Genomic DNA, 20,503 nt, shown 5'->3' with positions numbered 1-20,503 from the left:
ATGGAGAAATATGGGCTGGATGATAAAACACTTGTGTGAACTCTCATGCTGCCTATATTTTGTTCCTTTTTGGACAGCAAATTTTCAGTGAGACATTGACAAAGTGGATTTCCCTGTAAGAAAATGGTCAGAATGATGAAGAATCTGGTAATCCTATCCTAGGAGGGATGAAATGTTTGATCTTTGAAAAACGAAGACTCTGGGGGAACCAGGGAAGGGGTATGTGTCTGTGACAGAGTGGAATGAGTGTACCTCTGTGGGGTAACAGAGGTCCAAATCATGAATTTTCCTTTACTACAAATGGCTTTGTGTCATCCATATGCACTTACCATGCTCTGTACTGGAACTCCATTGTTTGCAGCAATATCTACAGGGCTGAGTGGGTAGTGCAAGGCAGTGGGAGACAGAGAGCCAGAACTAGAGAGAAGGGGGGTAGGAAAATGAGAAAACCTGGGGGAAGAGTCAGCATCCCCAAGGAGATGTTAATACTCACAGAGTAAGTTCATATTATAGATATGGCATCTCTGGAGTGATTCCAGATGGAAGGCAACAGGATTCTATCACAAAACAGATGGAATGTGGCTTCAGAATGGTCAACTGAAGATGGTAGGAGGACCAAATCTGGAATAGGACTGTATATGAGGGAGATCCTTCCAAGAACTGGTGGAAACCATCGCAAACAGGCCATACCTGGATGTGGACCTGGCAGGAACACAGCTGGAAAGGAATCTCCTGCCAGCCTGGATATAAGGGCAGGGGAGGTGTTCTCAGAAAGCCTACTGAAGGTGTGAGATGGGAACAAAGTCTAGGAAGAAAGGGATTTGTCTGCCCCAGAGGAGACAGAGAAAGCTGTCTCCTCTAGGCCAACTGGACCATAGATTTGCCTGAAATTTCACTTTAGGATGAGCATTCCTTTGCTATAAATCTAAATGGTCCTTAAGAGTTTCTTATCAAAATGCCAGCAACCTCACGAGTAATAATATATTATGTGTTCCAGTGCATTAAGACTTTCATGAGGCTTAGTTTTGGAAGCGGCACTCATCTCTATTAGTGGCATCTAGTGGGATCCAGATGCAAGATGAGGAATCTGCTCTGTCTAATTAGATTAGGAATCTGCTGTGTCTAGTTTAGATGATTGGCTGGAAGAGCAAATGAGGGCACAATGCACTGCCTGGAGCTGGAAGACCTTGGTGGGCAGGGACAAACCCTGACTGCCGAGTAGCCTGAGAGCCCTGCATATCTGGAAGCAAAAACAGGTGGAGAATGGGGCCCAGGAAACAGGAAAAGAGCAAAAGAGGGGATGTGTGAGGGTCCCTGAGGCCCTCATATCATAGTTCAGCAAAAGGCCAGGCCCACTTGTTACTGCTTTATTTCACATCTCTATGCCAACAGCAAAACCAACATACATTCATTGAGTTTCTTCCATAATTTGAAAATATTATTATTAACAGAATAACTGAAAGAAAACCATTTGGTCATTTATAAAGCATGAAGTTGCTAAAGTTAGTTTTAACCTAGGTCCATCACTGTAAACAGTAGACATCTGTCATTGGCAAGATGCAAAGATCCAATTTCTCCTTGCCATTTTCTTTCACACCCAGAACCCAGAAAATACTAGGAGAGAAGGATGACACTCAGAAAACCAAACTCAGTACTCCAAAATAAGTGCATTAAATGCATGCACTTGAATTATATGTGACATGCAAGCTGATTCAGTTCTCCTTATCTTAGAAAATAAGATGGAAGCCCAGTGGTGTCCTAAAACCAGTTACACCGACAGTTCTCTGAAGTGACAGCTATTAGAAATAGAGAAATACCAAAATTAAGAAAGCTCAACAGCCTGGGGTCATCTGCACAGAAAGAGCTTCAGTTGTCTAGAAATCCATGAGGGCATTGGAATGTTAAAGTTTACAATTAAAGAAAAGTTATTAAGAAAATATGGAATAGGATTAAGTTTTAAGAATACTAGCCTTCAATTAAGCTTTACAATCTATATAATCTGCATCTTATTGGTGTTTCTTCTAATAACTGAAATTACTTCATATCTTAAACATATCCCTAGGCATAGCAGAGTTAATAAAGATTACATAGCCACTGAATCCTCAAGTCTTGGACTGATGAAAGTTGCTCAGTTGTGTCTGACTTTTTGTGACCCCATGGACTATACAGTCCATGGAATTCTCCAGGCCAGAATACTGGAGTAGGTAGCCTTTCCCTTTTCCAGGGGATCTTCCCAACCAAGGGATCAAATCCAGGTCTCCCGAATTGCAGGTGGATTCTTTACCAATTAAGCTATCAGGGAAGCCTCTTGGACTAATGAGAGGCAGGTAATCACTGATAAGGTATTGTGGTAGGGGAAAAAATGTGGACAGACTTAATGTTTACATAAATTCAGACATGAATAGGACTCAAGTATCTTTCATAAAACATGAAGAAAGAAAGATATGTTGTAGAAGGAACATTATACAAAAACAGCCTACAGAAAACAGATTACAGATTCACCAAGCTGACCTACCTGTGACAGCTGCTCACTTCTAAAGTCAAGAGGTAGAGTGTGAGAGTCTGGAGGCTCCTGGCTAACTCAGGTGGCCAGAGCCACTGGATAGGGTCTTCTCCTTCCAATTCACCTTCCTAGATCTGATCCTTACTTAGTTACTGTCCCACAGGTATTACTCCTGTAGAGGATAATCCACAGTCTATCTGAGAAGAGCACATTCCACCCCACCCAGGAAGTGCAATTTGTTAGAGGTTCACTGCATACTTCTATGACTAAGACAGAAGAGACAGGATATAAAAGATACAAATTCCTATTTAGCCCATGCCTTCTCAATAAACATTTTTAAAAAGCCTATGTGAAGATATTAAATATGATTGCCTTCACACAAGTCAGCATAGAAATTTGAAAAACTTATCAATTACTAAAAACAGTAAATTTTATTTACCTAGGTAGGGCTTTCACAAAATTTTATTTCTTTTTTCATTTTTTAAATTATTTTTTTGTTTTTTAATTTTTACCATGTTGTGTTGGTTTCTGCCATACAACAACATGAATCAGCCATAATTATACAATAAACTATTGAAGAAGGTAAGAAAATTACATGTTTTAAAATAAGATTTTGGTAGATATGACAGACATTTATCATTGCCTTTCCAGCTTTCATTATACTTTCTTATGCCCTTAATTTTCAGAGCTCACCCCTTGCTCTCTTTCAAGCTACTGGACAGCTCAGGGCTCCCCAAGCCCCAGAGGAAGTCAACCACCCAGACCTAAGGCAATCAACGCATAGAATTTCTCTAAATCATATTCGTGATTGGGAAGAGGATGGGCATGTGATCTAAACCAGTTCAATCAGAGTGAATCTAAAAAGTTTTCAGGATCAAGTGGAAAAGAGGCAGTGGGTAGTGAAGCGCTGAGGCTGAAACAGGTGCAGCAACGCTGCTGCCCATGCAGGGTAGACAATCTGAAGGAAGAAGAAATGGAGAGACGGAGAGAAGCAGAGCTCTGGTCATACCATCTGAGTCCCTTCATCATACAGCCCTTACTACCTTTCACTTCTGATGGCCATTAAATTCTCCTTTTGCATAAGCCCATTTGTGTTGGTTTCCTATTAATAACCACCAACACACACAGAAGTCTCTCAGTCGTGTCCGACTCTTTGCGACCCCATGGATTGTAGCCCACCAGGCTCCTTGGTCCATGGGGTTTCCCAGGCATGAATGCTGGAGTGGGTTGCCGTTTCCTTCTCCAAATAACCACCAAAGTCACTGGCTAGCATGATTTCATACAAATGAGATGCTACCCTATGGAAATGTATGTTTACAGAGCCAATACAACCATGCATCGTTAATACTTTTCCCTCTAGATTCTATTTTCCTCTTTTGCTAAACCTCAGGAATCACAAATTCTACCTGCTCACAGGACTCTTGACTTTTGCATCTTTAATCTAACAGAGTGGAATGTTTCTTCTTGCTTTCTTATAACCCTCAAATCAGGATTATTTATTTCACCAAATTTTCGTTAATTTTTTTCTCACTAACCTGTAATTTTTTCTTAAATTTTTCTTTTTTTTTTCCACTGAAATCTACTACAAAACGTTTCCTCTAGAACAAAAACTTTCCCTGAAAATTGCAAAAGCTGAAAAACAATGGGCTTGAAATGGTAGATAATTCAAAAATTCCTCTTGAGTATTATTCTCAAAGATAATTATTATATAATAGGCTCTAGGTTCATCCACCTCATTAGAACTGACCCAAATGTGTTTCTTTTTATAGCTGAGTAACATTCCATTGTGTATGTGTACCGCTACTTCCTTATCCCTTCATCTATCAATGGACACCTAGGTTGCTTCCAGGTCCTAGCTACTATAGTGCTGCAATGGGAGGCAGGTACAAGAGGGAGGGGACATACATATGTATACCTATGACTGATTCAAATTGATGTATGGCAAAAAATCATCAAAATATTGTAATTATCCTATATTTTTTTAAAAAGATAATTATTATATTTGGCCTATATAATATTGTACATAAAATACATAGAAACAGTTTAAAGGGGAATAAGGCAATGGCACCCCACTTCAGTGCTCTTGCTTGGAGAGTCCCGTGGACGGAGAAGCCTGTTGGGCTGCGGTCCATGGGGTCGCTGGGAGTCGGACACGACTGAGCGACTTCACTTTCACTTTCATGCATTGGAGAAGGAAATGGCAGCCCACTCCAGTGTTCTTGCCTGGAGAATCCCAGGGACAGGGGAGCCTGGTGGGCTGCCGTCTATGGAGTCGCAGAGTCGGACACAACTGAAGTGACTTAGCATAGGGCTCCAATCTAAAACATGCAAAAAAAAAAAAACCCTACCCATGAGTAAAACAGTCAAAGGTATTTCAAACATGTCCTGTGTCCCCCAATCAGCCTTAGAGCCAGTTCTAAGATCCCTCAGCAAGGTTAGCCTGATTCCCTTGGGCTCAACTCAAGCTGGCTCTTTCTCTCTGCACAGCATTGTTCACATGCCCTGAGATGGAGAGAGAGCGAGCCTTCAAAGTGTTTCTTTTTGAATGGGCATAAAGTGCCTATTGAGACCAAGAAAGCAGCTTCATTGTAGGGCTGACCTAGCCACAGTGCCCACATTCCCCAGAGGTACAGACCATAGCTGGAGTGGAGGAAATGTCATGGAGCAGTTTTGTACAAATGAAATTTGAGAAATTTGCACGATACATGTGGAGCCCATTGTTCACATCTAACCTTGTTAGCTGTTTTCCTCCTGAGAGCACAAAAGCGTTACTCAGAGTAAAAAAGAAATCCCGTTGGATGAAGGAGAAACCTGAGGGGTCTCCTGAAGGACCCTTCTCTGCAGGCAGGCCTTATTTCATGCCAACTGAGTTCAACAGAGGCCGACTGAAAGGAGATCACAAGTATTTACCTTTCTCCTCCATCTGTTTTAATCAGTTTTATTGAAAAGGGGGCGAAAATGACAACACTCTCCTCATTCTTGAGCTCTTGATGCATTCATTTTACATATTTTTTTATGGAAGAGTAGACTTTTAAAACAACAAAAGAAAATGTCATGGGAACAGACTTAAAGCCGATAGACTGATTTCTTACCTTAGCTACACTTAGCTACATCCACCCAGTCCTGTCATTTCTTACAAATGATACTACATCAGAACAGAGATCACCGTAAACATCACCCACTCCTAATAACACTACAGCAGTGCTCACCCAGAGAGCTGTACAGGGGATGAGAAGATAGAATAATAGTTTATAAATGTATTTATTTGATTATTAGATTAACATAAGTATAAATAATCCAAAAGAGGATGTTCCAAGATCTATCTATATTTTCCCTTGTACATATGGTTAAATATGTGTAGCAATTAACCTCAATTAATATATTTGTTTTTTTCCAATAAATATTAAATACATGCTTTATGCCCAGTAATGTGCTACATGCTAAAAAATAAAAAAGAACTATCTGCTTTCAAAGGTTCTTCCCTCTGGTAAGAAAAACAAGAAAATAGACAGGGTTCTATAAAGTTTAAGTAAATAATGTTGAATAGTAAGGAAAATGAACATATATTCAGGTGCAAGTGTTAACAGAACAGGTCACATGGCACACTGCCAAGAAGCTTCTCAGGCTGGACTTACCTTGGTAAATTTCCATGTCCAAGGCCTAGCCTGCTGCTCCCTAGAAAGCTCAAACATCTGATTTTGTCAGCACACTGAGCATGAATCTGTCTCTGTAACATTAACTTATATTAACTGAGCTTACCAACTTTAATGCATAACCTGGAATTCTAACTAATGAGTTGATAATGAACAGAGAAAGCACCCCACTCCGGTTTTCCTGCCTGGAAAATCCTATGGACAGAGGAGCCTGGCAGGCTACAGTCCATGGGGTTGCAAAGAGTCAGACATGACTGCAATGACTCAGCATGCACCCAGTTTATAATGAAACATGTATTGTTATGAGGATTAGGGACAGAGGGCTTGTGATGACACAACGTGTTCACTCTGCTTCTGAAGACAGATCTTCCTACACATTCTCAACCTTGCTTATACTCAAAAAATATATATAGCTAACTACAGAGTCAAAACTAGGGCAATGACTTAAATGCAACACACATTTGATGACTTCAGGCTATGACACCATGAAGAATCCATCTCCACACTAGTGAAACCTGCTGAGAATACCTGAATCATTAAGATGACAGTCACCCTACTCCTGGCCAAGACAATGGCATGCTTTCCCTGCTGACCAGCCTACTCCCTCATTAACTCATTTTTTAAGTATATCTAATTTTAATGTATGTATATACTTTTATAACTGCAAAAAAAAAATTAAGAACATTTAAATTACCTGTAATCCTAGATAGTGGAATGCATTTCCCCCCAACATTTATTACATTTGCAGAGAGAGATGTATGTATATATGTACATGCATGTGTGCATGCTGAATCACTTTAGTCATGTCCAACTCTCTGTTATCCTGTGGACTGTAGCCCGCCAGGATCCTCTGTCCCACGGGATTCTCCAGGCAAGAATACTGGAATGGGTTGCCATGCTCTCCGCCAGGGGATCCTCTTCAAGGAGTAAACACACGTCTCTTTACATCTCCTGTGTTGGTAAGTGGTTTCTCTACCACTAGCGCCACCCAGGAACCCTGCAGGTATATGTATCCCATGGTAAGCAGGGGGCTCTGGAATGTTCCTTGTCAGTGTGGTGTCATATCTAAAGATATTTCAGTTCAGCATCTAAAATAACTGAAAAGTAACTTAAATATTTGCAAAAGTCCCTTATTTTAAAAAAAGGAAAAGAAAAGGCAGGAATATATTTACTAGAAATTCTTAAAAATCTTTTTACCTCATTTGATTTATTCTCTATTAATATTTCACACCTACAATTCTTTCCCACCCCCAAAATATATTTAATCCCTTCAAAACTCAGTCAGTCTTTTCAAACCAACAAGCTCTCTGGCTTCCTCCTTTTTCTTCTTAGTCTTTCCATTTCCAGTGTAAATATAGCTATTACCTCCTCAGCATCAAAGCCTTTCAGCATCTATTTTTTCCACAAATCTGTAAGCAGAGTGAGGGGAGTGACTGTCTTTCTCCTTTACAAAAAAGCCCTAGTGCCAAACAAAGTGTGTTAATACATTTGTGATCACTGAACATACACACATATTCAGGGTTTTACAGAATGAATTAATCCTCTATATACCTTTGAATCACTTACATTTTAAATTGTGAGTAATTTCCAAAGTCACAGCAATTTCTTCCTATAGACCACTTCTTATCGATGGCATAATATTCCACTACAGAACTGTTCCATGGAACAATCATCATTCATTGCTGAAAAACATCATCATTTCCCAATTTGGATTTTTTTCCCTTTTCTCTGCATAAATAATGAATCAATAAACATCTTTGCACAAAACTGTCCTGATTATTCCCTTAGAGTAACTTTCTAGAAGTAGAATCACTGGATCTGACAAAAAATGAACTTTTTAAGGTCTCAATACAGATTACCAAATGGCTTTAGAGGACAATTCCAATTCCAATCCCACGGCACCCAAGAGTGCCCTTCTTCCTAAGCGCTTAGCAACACAGAGTATCCAGGGTTTTGCTTTTATCTTTTCAAAACTGAAATTTGAAAAAACAATATATTTCTTTTAGATATATTGATACCTTCAGTAAAGACTGACTTGAATTTTGAATCAATATGTACTAAATCTTATAGTACATATAGTACTAAATCTTATAGGCTATACAGTTAAAGTTTCCAAGGTGACCCTACACCCTCTATTTCCAAATTGCCTTAAATTTTTCTGGAGTAAGCTGAAGTAAAAATGAATGCATTCTCCAAGTTCTGGATGAACACCTCACTGCTGCTTCCAGGTGAGATAATTGAGGACTATGAGCAATAGAAACACATTAAAAAATCTTTAGGGGAAACATGGAAGGCTTTTTAGAGGAGAAAAAGGGAGTTTTGAACAAAGTTCTTTAAAAGCTAGACCATGGAGATAAGTAAACATCCTGAATTATTACATTAGTGGCCCCCAATGAACCATGTGTTCTGGCATCCAGGCTCCTGTATAGTCCTTTCCCACACTGACTCTGAGCTTGACCACGTGACCTGATTTGGTCAAGGGAATACCAGCAAATATGACATCATGGAGGCTTTAGAAGCACCCATTCTTTAGGACTAGCCCACCATCATGTGAAGGAGTGCAGATGAAAGATCACAAAGTGAGAGAGGATTGGTCACTCCAACTGTTCCAACTGAGGTGCCAGACACATGAATAAGGCTATATAAGACCCTCTGATCCCCAAACTGCCAGCAGACCACAGTCACATCAGTGAGATCAAGTGAGGTCAACAGAAAAACCGTGCAGACAAATCAGAGTTGCTTTCACCCATAAATCTAGGGATTTATACAGCAATTGACAACTGATGCAACACATTCTAGACATAATAAATAGCATTCATTCAACATTTATTGAGCACTTGGAGTGCAGAGTCTTAAGAGATACTTGCATGTTAATCAAATAACCACACAGTGTAACAAAGGTTGTAGTACTTGGTAGGGAGTGGCATAAAGGAAGGAGTTATCTACCCTATTTTGGATCATCAGAAGTTTCAAAGCAAAAAACTACATCAAAGTACATCAACTTTGTCTTGAAAAATCGCCATGCCAACTAAAAAGAAAAAGATAATAATGGATAAAGGAAATAGTGATGGTGTAGAAATGAGAAATAAAACAGGATGCTCAGGTACCTTCATATGACTTCATTCAATAAAACTACAGCTACGTGTTGGAGAGAAGCAAAGGACAAAGTTCTTCAGGCTCAGATGAGAACTAAATTCGTAGTAGCTCCATTTTACACATATTATGTGGGACAGTCAAAACAGAAGCAAATTTGTACTCTTAAGCCTACACTGCCCTGCCTTTCTAGAATGTCCAACTTCTTTGGATCTAAATGCATCACAGTTTATAAATGTCACATTTAAGTTTGACTTAAGGTGATAAGGGAAGAAGTATTTAGCAGTAATGAATCGTATGCCACTCTGGAGAGACAGCTCAGTCAGAAAGAAGTCTATCCCAGTGAATTCCTCATTCTGTGTCTAATAGCTAACTTATAATTCAGCTAGACTTCAGAAACTTTGTCTTAAAATTACAGAAATCTGATATGACTCAACCCAACAAATTTTAGACAATTTAGGAAATACAGAGATTCAAATAATATCCAACAAATAACATGAAACCAGCAGCACTAGAACACTGTGAGTGTTCCAATTATTTATTCTAATTAAATAAATAGGTCAAGTTTGTTGTTTTAAACAAGCCACTACATTTTTTTGATAAAAAGAAACAGAGTAAAATGAAATACCACCAGTTAATCTTTAGCTAGGAAGAAATAATTTATTGAGTCTCTAAACTCCATTTCCATATAAAGGCAGGATTTTACATTAGTTAGAATATAAACAATTAATATATTAATAATATATTAGTTATTAATGTAACTAATAATATAAAAATAAAAGAAGTAAAAACAAAGTCAAATTCTAGTTTGTAAATATCTATACTGATGATGGCTGACCAACAACTGCTTTATATATAAAAGAGAGAGCAGGAACTTAAAACTTGGTATTAGAAAATGTGTTAGGTGGAAGCTCAAGAACAGCCCTCCACACAGCCACACACTATGAAGATCCATCCCAGAATAGATGGTGCCTCCCTTAACCTCAACAGTTGATATTTACAGAGGAGCCTCCCTCTCACTCCAGATAAGGAATGACAGACCAGGCAACAAAATTAGTGAAGGTCAACAGAAATAGAGTCAGCAGTTAATCGATTGCAGAAGGAAAGCTTCACTGAAAGGAGCCAGACCCCTGTTTTCTCAGGATAATCAAATGCCTGACTCATGTAGATAGACTCATAAAATTGACTTTTTTTTTTTTTTCCTCTCAGTCTAATTGACTGATGCCTGGGTATCACATAAACCTTGGGTGTCCTCAAGATAAGACTTAATACTCTACTACTAAAGCCAGACATCTAATTACTTTCATTCCACATGAAAGATAGCCCAGTGGAATGGATGGATGTCTCCCATCAAGACAAGGCCTTTCTTTCAAACTGTCAAGGAGCTGTGCAGAAGCCCTATCGAGGAACACCTTCTGTAAGTCATACTAATCAGATAAACCTTTAGCCACAAATATTAATAGCAAAGATGAAGTTATAACTACAAAATACACTATACACGTTAAGTAGTACTCTGCATTCTGTGTTGCTTACTTAAACTGACCCTAATATAGTGTTTTACAACTTTAGATCTGATTTTTATAAATAATAGATCAGACCTAGGAGAACTTTAAAGCTTTTCTAGCCTAGTAAATCACCAAAAAGCAAAACCTCTCGTACAATAGCTCTGGAAACTTGACATAAATGTGCATGATGAAAGAAAAGAGGTGAAAAACACAGATTATTAAGGTAAAAATAAAATCTTAAAGTAGCAAATTTCATTTTTGAATAGTTCTAATTATAAGAAAATTCTCTCATAAATAGGGCTAACTATGATTCTTAAATTTTCCACCCAATGATATCTTCTAAAAAGCTATGGAAACTAGTATACTTGCTTTTATGTGCATACAAAGCAATACAACCAAGCTTTATTATGTTTTTCTCTTGCAAATTTTTTAGTATTTCTGACTTAAGAAATCCTGTTCAACATCTTAATATTCAAATAGTTTTCAAAAATTTAACTATATATCTTTAAAATTAGTAGTTTCTAATGTGTTTCTTATCCAATACCTTCCAGCAGTAATATTTTGAGCACACCTTCAAATATGTGTGTACAAATTACATGCATGTGTTTCTTTACTCCCAAATTATTAAAACACATACATCAATATGAATTTTTATTAGATAATTTAGAAAAATAAAGAATTCTACTTGACCCATTAAACACAGTATATTACATTCACACATTTATCACTACTTTGTCCCAACCCCACAAAAGTGACAGTAAAAGATTTATTAGAGATAACAGAAAATTGCAATCTTGCAAGTAATGGGGGCAAGAGCAGGGGTCTGAGAGAAGTAAAGTGACTAGAAAGCTCAACTCACAATACAGATTTCTCCTAGAAGGACTCAGAAACTAGAGGTACTGTCTAGAAGTTTTGAGGATTCATTGGAAGATCCCATCTCTGTTTTATGCAGCTGAATGAATTCTCTTACCCCTCACCCCAACCTACACATTCTGGCAAAAAACAGTAAGTTTACTTTCTAGAAAGCTTTGCATGGTTGAGTGAGGCACTGTACTGAGAATGATCAAGTTAAATTCTGCATACAGAAAGATGAGACCTCCAGCCCCGCCTTGCGTTTCTCAGCTACTGGCATGCTAGAAGCCACATTTATTCCATCCATGCATGAAACTAAAAATTCCTCTGAGGAAATGGAACTGCTAAGTGAATAGCTACATTATTTGGCTATACCAAAGTGAAAAACCTGCTCATTGCCTTTCTATCCTATTATGAAGCTCCCCAATAGATAACCCTCAATTGTACATACAGAAATTTCATCATTAAGCTTTTTATGTCTCATTTGTTAATATGAACAAAGGGCCAAAGATCATCAGAAACTTGAGGAAGGTCTCTGACATAAAAAACAGAGATCAAAACTAACAGAGGAGAAAAAAAAAAGGCACTCAGAAGAAATACAGCACAGATTAAAACAACAATGGCAAACTATAACTAGAGCTCTACTAGAAGATACTATAACTGTGAAACAAGAATAATGTGTTATTAATATAACCAAAGAATAACACAGAGAAAGAAAGACCTCTTGGAAATAAAAATGTTAGCCAAAAAAAGTTTAATATATGGATTGGGAGATAAGGGTGATAAAATATACCAGAAAGTAGGACTAAAAAGCAGCAATTCTTCAGCACTCAGCCTTCTTTATGGTCCAACCCTCACATCCATATGTGACTACTAGAGAAACCATAGCTCTGATTACAGGGATTTTTGTCAGCAAAGTGATATCTCTGCTTTTTAATATGCTGTCCAGGTTTGTCATAGCTTTTCTTCCAAGTAGCAAGTGTCTTTTAATTTTGTGGCTGCAGTCACCATCTGCAGTGATTTTGGAGCCCAAGAAAATAAAATTTGTCACTGTTTCTACTTTTCCCCCATCTATTTGCCATAAAGTGATGGGATGGGGTGCCATCAACTTAGTTTTTTTAATGTTGAATTTACGCTTTTGAACTGCGGTATTGCAGAAGACTCTTGAAAGTCCTTTGGACAGCAAGAAAATCAAGTCAATCCTAAAGGAAATTAACCCTGACTATTCATTGCAAGGACCGATGCTTAAGCTGAAGCTCCAATACTTTGGTCATCTGATGAGAAGATCTGACTCACTGGAAAAGACCCTGATTCTAGGAAAAACTGAGGGCAAGAGGAGAAGGGGAAGACAGAGGATGAGATGTTGGATGGCATCACTGACTTGATGGATACGAGTTCGAGCAAACTGTGGGAGATAGTGAAGGACAGGGAAGCCTGCATGCTGCAGTTCATGAGGTCACAAAGAGTCAGACATGACTGAACAACAGGACTGCAAAATAGATGGAAAACAAGAGAGAAATGAAAAAATTAAAATAAATACGGAAGTTCCCATATCTAATTAATAAGAATTCTAGAAAGAGAGAATAGAGAAAAAAGAGGGAACTAAAATAAAAATAATACAAGAATAAAGTTTTCAGAACTGAAGGATATGAGTGCCTAGGTTGAAATTAACCAAGTACTCCACACAATAAAAGAACAAAGATCTACAATCAGACATATAATTGTGAAATTTCAGATCACTGGATGAAAAAGAAACCTTTATAAAAGTTCCCAGAAAACAATAAAGCATCAGGAATCAACATGACATTGAACTTGATGGCAATCTTGGAAACTGGAAGTAGAGGAAATAACGTCTTATGAAGAAAAAAAAATTCTAAACTCCAACACTATCTTCATCAAAATTATCAAACAAGGCATTTCAGACAAGCAAATTCTTGAAAAGTTTATCTCCCACATACCTTCTATCAGGAAGCCATTGGAGAATGGGATCCACCAAAATGAGGAGAAAAGCAATAAAAAAAACATGCGAATAAAGTAAGAAATCAACAAAGAAAAGAGACAAAGGAATTCCAAGATGGTGAAGGAAAGTCAAAGGACAATAGCTATGCAGTAGATCTAGGAAACAATCAATCTATTACCATAATAATGTAACCACTGATTGTTAAACAAATATTTTACATAAACATACTGAGGCAATGGCAGTAAGCAAGAGTATGAGTAAGCAGAATACAGAACAAAATCCTCATCTTTCATAACAGAAAACAACAGGTAATGTTTACAATAGAAAAATCAAGAAATAGTAATATGGGTATACTACTTAGAAATATAAACAAGTGGCAAAGAAAATAGCCTCTGGGGAGAAGGAATGAGGGTAGCAATGAGTGTAACTGGGAAACACCATTTTTCTGTTATAAACTTTCAAATGGTTAAGTTTTATTCACTATTTCATTCACAAAGAAAATAAATAAGTTACAAAGGGAAATTAACAATTTTAATATTTTATTCCTGGAAGTGAGAGGATTACAGACACTGAGTATACACATTCCACTCTGCATACTATCACTTTATACAGTAAGACAAATAAAACCTTATTTCAATAACAAGGCTTCCTAGGAGCTCTGCAAATGAGAAGAGGTCACAGGAAAAAAGTAGAATTCCAAGAGAATGCTCCAGCCTATCTTAGATAATCTATGAACATGTCATGTAAAACCAGGAAGCCTATATACCCTGTGTCAGTTCTAGGCATCCAGAAGCTCAGTTCCCTTTACCTACACAATGCAAAGATTCTGGTTCCATACTGGTTGGAAAAACTACCCGAATGAGTACTAGTTAAAATGCAAAATCCACAGGCTACTTGGCTCCATGAGTTTCTATTTAGTAGAAAGTGTCATTGGAACCCAGGAATCTGCATTTTTACAATTGTCACAGGTGATTTTATGTCAGATCAGATCAGATCATTCGCTCAGTTGAGTCTGACCCTTTGCGACCGCATGAATCACAGCATGCCAGGCCTCCCTGTCCATCACCAATTCCCGGAGTTCACTGAGACTCACGTCCATCGAGTCAGTGATGCCATCCAGCCATCTCATCCTCTGTCGTCCCCTTCTCCTCCTGCCCCCAATCCCTCCCAGCATCAGAGTCTTTTCCAATGAGTCAACTCTTTGCATGAGGTGGCCAAAGTACTGCAGTTTCAGCTTTAGCATCATTCCTTCCAAAGAAATCCTAGGGCTGATCTTCAGAATGGACTGGTTGGATCTCCTTGCAGTCCAAGGGACTCTCAAGAGTCTTCTCCAACACCACAGTTCAAAAGCATCAATTCTTCGGTGCTCAGCCTTTTTCACGGTCCAACTCTCACATCCATACATGACCACTGGAAAAACCATAGCCTTGACTAGACAAACTTTTGTTGGCAAAGTAATGTCTCTGCTTTTGAATATGCTATCTAGGTTGGTCATAACTTTCCTTCCAAGGAGTAAGCGTCTTTTAATTTCATGGCTCCAGTCACCATCTGTAGTGATTTTGGAGCCCAGAAAAATAAAGTCTGACACTGTTTTCACTGTTTCTCCATCTATTTCCCATGAAGTGATGGGACCAGATGCCATGATCTTCGTTTTCTGAATGTTGAGCTTTAAGCCAACTTTTTCACTCTCTTCTTTCACTTTCATCAAGAGGCTTTTGAGTTCCTCTTCACTTTATGCCATAAGGGTGGTATCATCTGCATATCTGAGGTTATTGATATTTCTCCTGGCAATCTTGATTCCAGTTTGTGTTTCTTCCAGTCCAGCGTTTCTCATGATGTACTCTGCATATAAGTTAAATAAACAGGGTGACAGTATACAGCCTTGACGAACTCCTTTTCCTATTTGGAACCAGTCTGTTGTTCCATGTCCAGTTCTAACTGTTGTTTCCTGACCTGCATACACATTTCTCAAGAGGCAGGTCAGGTGGTCTGGTATTCCCATCTCTTTCAGAATTTTCCAGTTTATTGTGATCCACACAGCCAAAGGCTTTGGCATAGTCAATAAAGCAGAAATAGATGTTTTTCTGGAACTCTCTTGCTTTTTCTATGATCCAGAGGATGTTGGCAATTTGATCTCTGGTTCTTCTGCCTTTTCTAAAACCATCACTGATGCCCAGATCTTGAGAAGAACATCATGGTGTTCTTCCTGAATTCCATGCTTTAAGTCAGGGATTGGCCAACTTCAGTAAGGGACCAGATAGTTAATATTTTAGGCTTAACCAACCATTCAGTCTCTACAGCAAGTATTCATTCCCACTGATGTGTGATAGCAGCCACAGATAATATGTAAATAAATGAAAGCAGCTATGAGCCAATAAAAATGCAGTTGTGGACACTGAAATTTAGACTTTATACAATTTTGACCTGTTACTAAACATTATTCTTCCTTTGATTTTTTTTTCAACCATTTAAAATATAAAAGCCATTCTCAATTTCAGAGCCTTTCAAAAACAAGTGGAAGACCTGATCTGGCCCTCAAAGAGTAGTCACCTGACCCCAGCTCCAGGGCACTCCACTAAATGAGCAGTAACACCAAGATAAATCCATGGAAAGAAGGAAGCTCCAAAACCAGAGTTAGAAAAGATCTGCTATTTTACATAAAGTGAAAAAGTGAAAGTGAAAATGAAGTCACCCTCTACAAATCAGTGAAATTTGTGCTTCCTCCCTTCCACACATAGCCTACTAGAGAGAATGATTTATGACTTCCTGTCACTCCCTGTAGTCTTATCCTATTCTTCTAGAGGTTTCTTTGATGATTATATTAATCTGATTTCACACAAATAAAAATACTAGGTGGGAAAAATGAGCACACACAGTTATTTCCCCAAAGTCCTTTTTTCCTTCTATGATTAGGAACCCCTCCAGAAATCAGGCTTTCAGAAGGACTTCACACTATTTTCTTAGTTTAACCATATGAATTTTTAGGTTATCTAATAAGCAAGTCAGAGTCATGGGTATCCAATAATACGCTTACATTTTAAACTTCTCTGAATTATAAGCTACCGTAACACCAAACCAGAATCTTAGCATCTAAATAAATCATTCATCTTCTTGTCATTAACTTAGTATTTACCATGTGACAACACAGGATGCACAAGTTAGTAAGATTATATCATTACACTAGAAGCTAGTGTAGCTTATAGAAACTGGCCCCTAAAAGTGATTATTGGTTCATAACCCTGATGAATTCTGCATCAGCTTATAGGGTTTAGAAGCATTTTTTTGACCAGGACATTAGATAATTTTTCTCTCAGGTTTCAAGCTTCCATTAAGATGATCTGGTACCTGTGAGGTTCTCTGTGTCTTTTTTCCTTTCAAGCACCCACATTTAGATTAATAACCATGTCAATTAAAGATTATCTTTTAAACATTTGAATTAAGGTTCTCCCTTTACTACTAACCAGTCCATTCTAAAGGAGATCAGCCCTCGGTGTTCTTTGGAAGGAATGATGCTAAAGCTGAAACTCCAGTACTCTGGCCAGCTCATGTGAAGAGTTCACTCATTGGAAAAGACTCCGATGCTGGGAGGGATTGGGGGCAGGAGGAGAAGGGGACGAGAGAGGATGAGATGGCTGGATGGCATCACCAACTCAATGGACGTGAGTTTGAGTGAACTCCGGGAGTTGGTGATGGACAGGGAGGCCTGGCGTGCTGCGATTCATGGGGTCGCAAAGAGTCGGACACGACTATGTGACTGAACTGAACTGAACTGAACTTTACTACTAAAATATACAGACCAGGTGGACATATATTGTATTACACCGTTTACCATTGATGTGTTATTTTATATTGTTTTTTTAACTAACTGAATAAGCTTACATTATATTTTTATATCTTCAAGTTATAAATTGGAGTGCTTTTCAGAAATATAATCATTTAAATTTTTCATAAATAAAATCTTCATATTAAGATTTCAACTTACATATCTTTGATTTCATCATGAAAGGCAACTGATGATTCCAAATGTAGTACAATTTTTTTGGTTTGTTGTGAGCTGAAAATAAAAAGGAAATGGATACTTCCACACAGTGTTTGCAGACTTGGGTCAATACTGAAATAACTGCATGGCCTTGGAAATGAACCATCTACAATCTGCTAACAGCTCTACCCCACTTGCCTCTTAGATGTCACTTCACATTCAGATCAACAGTTTTCCAAAAGTCAATGCAATTGTGATTTTGCCTCATCTTTCAAGTAATACTTACAGACCTGATCAGTTACTTCACCTTAAAATTTCTTAAAAGACTCAAAAAGTACAAATGTCAGTAGCAGCCAGGAGAACAGATGTATAGAAAAGCAAGCAAAAGAAGGCTTTGGCATTTCAATTCTATAGTCAGTTGCATCTCACAGATGCCCAGAATTGTTCCCAATTCAGTGTTAATTCTTCCCTAAAATTCTTCAATATTACATACTACACGCACACATGGGCATTCTCTCCCTCTCTCTCTCTTTCCCTCTCTGCATCCCATTTTTTCTCTGCCTCATTTACTGCTCCACACACACCCTACTCTTGATGCTCTCCAGAAAAGCTAGCCACTTCAACAGTTTTACATTCATTTTCCAAATTTAGAATACTTCCTCAGATGCTCATTCTATAACATATGCTTTTAGCACCTTGTCTCAACTTAGGAGGAAAAGCAAGAATGAAATAGTGTCAAGATCTCGCATAAAAGTCTTCAGATTTACCAGAAAGCAACAGAACCATAATCACTTTTGCTTTAGTCTCTGGCATGCATCTTCAATATGCCCTACTCCCCCCAGATACAAACATTCTAGGAAAGTATGAAGAACAGTGGAAGGTGAGCAGTCTCTGAATATGGGGTCAGTTATATCCAGTGCCTAATGAAGTGAGTAAAATAGCTCAGTTGTGTCCAACTCTTTGCAACCCCATGGACTGTAACCCACCAGGCTGTTCTGTCCATGGAATTCTTCACACAAGAATACTGGAGTGGGTTACATTGCCCTTCTCCACGGGATCTTCCCAACCCAGCAGTCAAACCCAGGCTTCCTGCATTCAGGCATATTCTTTACCATTTGAGCTACCCAGGAAGCCCAATGCTTCATAAGACTCCACTAACCTGCTGTCTCGTGCTACTGTCACTTATGTTCAAGACAAACACTATTCCTTCAAAACAATTTGTGCATCATCCCTATACAATAAAATTTTTACTCAAGTACTCCAGCAATCAAAATTGTGTAAAAGGTTTTAAGTGCAGAGAGCAGCAGCAGCAGGAAATGTCCTCCCTAACCTTGCTTCCACCCCCAAGGAACAAAGATTTTGAATGAGCAATTCAGTTCATATAGAAATACAATTATTCTCTACTAAAAACTTACACTAACACTTTCGGCAAATTGCCAAGTCCAAAGTATAAACTGAAAACATCTTAGAAACAATATTTTTATGACTGTTGCTGCTAAGTCATTTCAGTCGTGTCCGACTCTGTGCGACCCCATAGACAGCAGCCCACCAGGCTCCCCCATCCCTGAGATTCTCCAGGCAAAACACTGGAGTGGGTTGCCATTTCCTTCTCCAATGCACGAAAGTGAAAAGTGAAAGTGAAGTCTCTCAGTCAGGTCCAACTCTTGGCGACCCCATGGGCTGCAGCCTACCAGGCTCCTCCGTCCATGGGATTTTCCAGGCAAGAGTACTGGAGTGGGGTGCTGTTAATCTGGCCCATTTTTGTACCTTTAGATTAGACAGACTTGAAAGCAATACATCAGCAGTCACACATTCAGTGAGATTCTAAAACAAAAGGTTCAGACCCAAATAAACACAGGAGCCAGGCAATAATACAAGTGACTGTGCTCTAGGCCAGGGAAAAATGGACACAGAAGAATGCATGTCCAAAGGGGACAGGCAACACTGACCTCCATCGGTTGCCATGAAGGAACATAGGCTCAAGGAGGCAAACTTTTTCAATTTTTTAAAAGAAAAGAGAAATCTTAAATTTTAAGTGAGATTCCCAATGTGAAATGCTAGCAACTGGCATTTTTTTTTAATTAAACCATGTGCACGTTGTTAAAAAAAAAAAAAAAAAATGTTAGTGCTCAGGCCACCAATGTCATATCCACATATCTAAAACAAATTGTTTCATCACAGCCTCTCTACCACGAGGGAGCAATTCTCTTGAGTGAGCCTGTGACAAAACTGATACGAGAAGTACCCCAAATTGATGTCCCACTCACCACCTTCCCTAGGACTAATGACTGGATGCTTTGGTACGAGGAACACAGGGTCATGATGAGAAGTGGATTAAGGCAACATTTGCTCTCATCTATCAATGGCCACCTTACTGTGTGAGACAGAATGGTGAACAAGGTTGAGAATGCAGAGAGGCTCCACAGAAAGGTGTCTAGCCTCTGCAGAGAGATGATTTAGCAAATACCAAGGGGATGGAACAAGTGTAGATTCTACCGTGTTATACAGCTGTAGCCCTAAGGCTTGGATACCAGCTCCTGATCATGGCAGGGGATGGGCTGATACATCCTCCAATAATTAATTTTTAAAATTCTACATCCCAAGGGCCAGGGCCTTCACTCAGCACTGTTAAAAATATTTCTGTGCTCTGCTTCAGCAGGTGAATGTCAGTGAGAAACCCAATTCTCCTATTGCTTCTCCCCACTATATGTTTTCTTCAACAGATGCTATTACAGGCCTGAGTGTACTTACTGTCCAATCACTCTTTTGAGGCCTTATTTAAATGGACCTCGATGAGGCTTTGAGATTCCCAGGTAACACAGTGGTAAAGAATCTGCCTGTCAATATAGGAGATGCAACAGACATGGGTTCAATCTCTGAGTAGGGAAGATCTCCTGGAGTAGGAAATGGAAACCCACCCCAGTATTCTTGCCTGGAAAACCCCATGGATAGAGGAAC

The 20,503-nt window shown here is 38.7% G+C and overlaps 1 protein-coding gene across 1 annotated transcript in view; it reads right to left on the bottom strand.

Moving 5' to 3' along the window:
• Window positions 1-1,352: 1,352 nt before the first annotated feature.
• DTWD2 (DTW domain containing 2) overlaps window positions 1,353-20,503 on the bottom strand; it is a 107,880-nt gene continuing 88,729 nt past the window's right edge. The window contains exon 6 of the mRNA XM_019964665.2: window positions 1,353-20,503. This exon is cut by the window's right edge and continues 16,196 nt beyond it. The gene's annotated coding sequence lies outside the window, so the exon portion shown is untranslated.

The sequence above is a fragment of the Bos indicus genome, chromosome 7, assembly GCF_029378745.1.
Source record: "Bos indicus isolate NIAB-ARS_2022 breed Sahiwal x Tharparkar chromosome 7, NIAB-ARS_B.indTharparkar_mat_pri_1.0, whole genome shotgun sequence".
NCBI lineage: Eukaryota > Metazoa > Chordata > Mammalia > Artiodactyla > Bovidae > Bos > Bos indicus.
The sequence above is the reverse complement of the archived record's forward strand: the minus strand, read 5'-3'. Positions and strand labels throughout refer to the sequence as shown.